Source organism: Anopheles arabiensis (genome assembly GCF_016920715.1).
Source record: "Anopheles arabiensis isolate DONGOLA chromosome X unlocalized genomic scaffold, AaraD3 X_pericentromeric_contig0028, whole genome shotgun sequence".
NCBI lineage: Eukaryota > Metazoa > Arthropoda > Insecta > Diptera > Culicidae > Anopheles > Anopheles arabiensis.
The window spans coordinates 167501-170000 of NW_024412106.1; the positions used below are offsets into that span (position 1 = coordinate 167501).

A 2500-nucleotide genomic window follows, 5' to 3' on the forward strand; every position below is an offset into this window, starting at 1 on the left:
GGGATACCATCTGGTCCCGGCGCCTTCTTGTTAGGTAGTCTCCTGGCAACCGCAAGAATCTCATCATTAGTTACCCTTTCAAACTCTCGTGGCTGATCGATACGATAATCAGGCCACACCGTGTTTGGGTGAGTAGGAAAAAGCTCGCTCACCACTTCCCTAAACTCGTCCAATGTCATGGTTCGGGGTCCAATCGAACCCTCGGCCACTTTCTTGAACGTATGATATACTATACCAAATGATGCGTTGTTCGCTGTTCCCAGGAACTCTTTCCACTTCCTCTGTCGGGTATGCTTGATCAATCGCTTGAGGGCATTCCGTGCCACCTTGAACTCGTCCCTAAAAGTAGAATAGAGATCAGTATTAAAAGCTCTTTGCGCTAATCGATCGCGGTGTTTGCACTCTTTGCGAAGTGCCTCAATCTCTAACGTCCACCAAAATGCACTCTTGTTAGAGTGTACCTCTTACGTTTAGTCATCGTCGCATTGCACGCCGTGACAAGTATACGCATTAAGTCTTCGCTTGTTGTGACCTCGGTCTCAAAAGCGGCTTGCATCATAACTTCAAATATATCTTTGCTAAAATACTTGATGCTCCATCCCGTTATGGGTCGGGACAGATTACGCACGCTTTGCGTCTCAAGATCTATTCGTATTGCACGATGATCAGAGTTCATATAGCTAGATAACACCTCCCACTTAAATGATCTTGCTACGGTTCGGCTCGCAAAAGTAAGATCAACTACTGACGTGCGCCCTGGTCCAACATAAGTTGGGGTGCTGCCGTCGTTCAATAAAATTGCGTCAATCTGCGCAAAGGTTGATAAAACCAACTCACCTCTTCGTTTCTGGGTTTCTCCACGCTCGCCAAGTTGGTTGTTCCAACTTACTGACCAAGCGTTGAAGTCCCCCGATAACGAATTTGTGGATACCGGTTACGGCCATTACCGTGTTATCCAACATGTTCTGGAACTCTTCCATACTAAATCTAGGTGGCGCGTAAACGCTAACCACTCGCATATCACCTATGTCAACTATCATTAAACCCTTCAAAGCCTTACTGACTACCTTAACTGGTAAGTCCGCGTTAACCACTACCGCTGCTGTGTTATCGTCATTGCGTAACACTTTGACGTTGGTTGTTGCCAGATACGGATCTGCAATCAACACTATATCCGCAGATTCTTCCCTAATCGTTTGCCACATTAACTGAAATGCAGCATAACTATGATTCTGGTTATGTTGTAGCAACCTAACCATTATGGTCTAATCGTTCGCCTTCGGGGACACATATAACTGCCCGTTGCGTGAAGGTTCTGTGACCTCGTACCGCAATCCAAACACTTGACAGAGTTGGTACAAGCTTGCTTCTTGTGTCCACTCAAACCGCATTTCCAGCACAGATTACTTCTGTCTGGTTCCCTACAATGGTAGCTCGTATGGCCTACCTTCCAACACTTATAGCATTTCTGCTCTTCCATAACCTCGCGGATATGGCATATCGACCAACCAACTTTCAGCTTTCCCAAATTCAGGAAGCTTTGAAAGTCTGGCAGCGATACGTTGATCCGTGCCCACTGCGTACCGGCCGCGCGGCCTTTCTTCATTTTGATACGATCTATTTCTATCTCGATGTTGAGCTGTGCTTTGACAGACTCCGCAACCTCCTCTGGGGTGGTAATTTCATCGAGATGCATGATCTCAATCATTTTAGAAGGAGCTAGCGTTCTCACTGACGCCTTGCCCTTCACCGCTTCCTTAACCTTTGGGGCAATTGCACTAGCAGAACTACCCTGCTTAAGTTCTAGCAACATGCCTCCATTCTGGGCCCGTCGGACCTTAGAGATTGTCTCTCCAACCGATTTAAGAGCATCGGACTGCTTCATTTCCTTGAGCAATTTCGCCAGCTCCTCGGAAGTGCAGTCCGATATCAGCAGAGCCTCAGGCCGCTTCCTGGGCTTATTCTGCTTCTTCTTGCTCTTCTTCTTCTTCCTCTTATTAATTCTACCCTCATTAATATTCGGTCCGTTTCTCGGACTTGGAATATTTTCCACCGCTTCCCTAACAGGGTCAACCTCGATGGTTGTTGTTGTTGTTGTTGCAATCTTTGCAACCCACTTGGACCAGGCTGTTGGTCATCAGCCACTGGTCTTCTGCCTTTTCGCGTTTGCGGCCCGAATCCATCGTTACCGTCAAACGACGTTTGCGTTTGACGGTCGAGGACCTGCTGCATGCGATTTACGGCTCTGTACCTTCGAAATTCGGACATTACCTCATCGAGGAAGTCCATCATTACCGTAACTAGCGTAAAATGGGAAGACTCATCATCGAGTTTGCTTATCCCAAAACGCATCGCCTCCATTCGATCTTGAAGATCCATGAACGCTTGGTCCGGATCTTTCTTGTCAACCCCTTGGTCTTTTTGACCTTCTTAGTTTTCGTGTTACTCATTCTATTGGGCTCAAACTCAGGCCCGCTATCCGCGTCTGTTTATGCAGTCT

At 47.2% G+C, this 2500-nt stretch overlaps 1 pseudogene; it reads right to left on the reverse strand.

Moving 5' to 3' along the window:
* The window catches only part of LOC120908013, a 9150-nt pseudogene that overhangs the window by 3503 nt on the left and 3147 nt on the right, over nucleotides 1-2500 (reverse strand).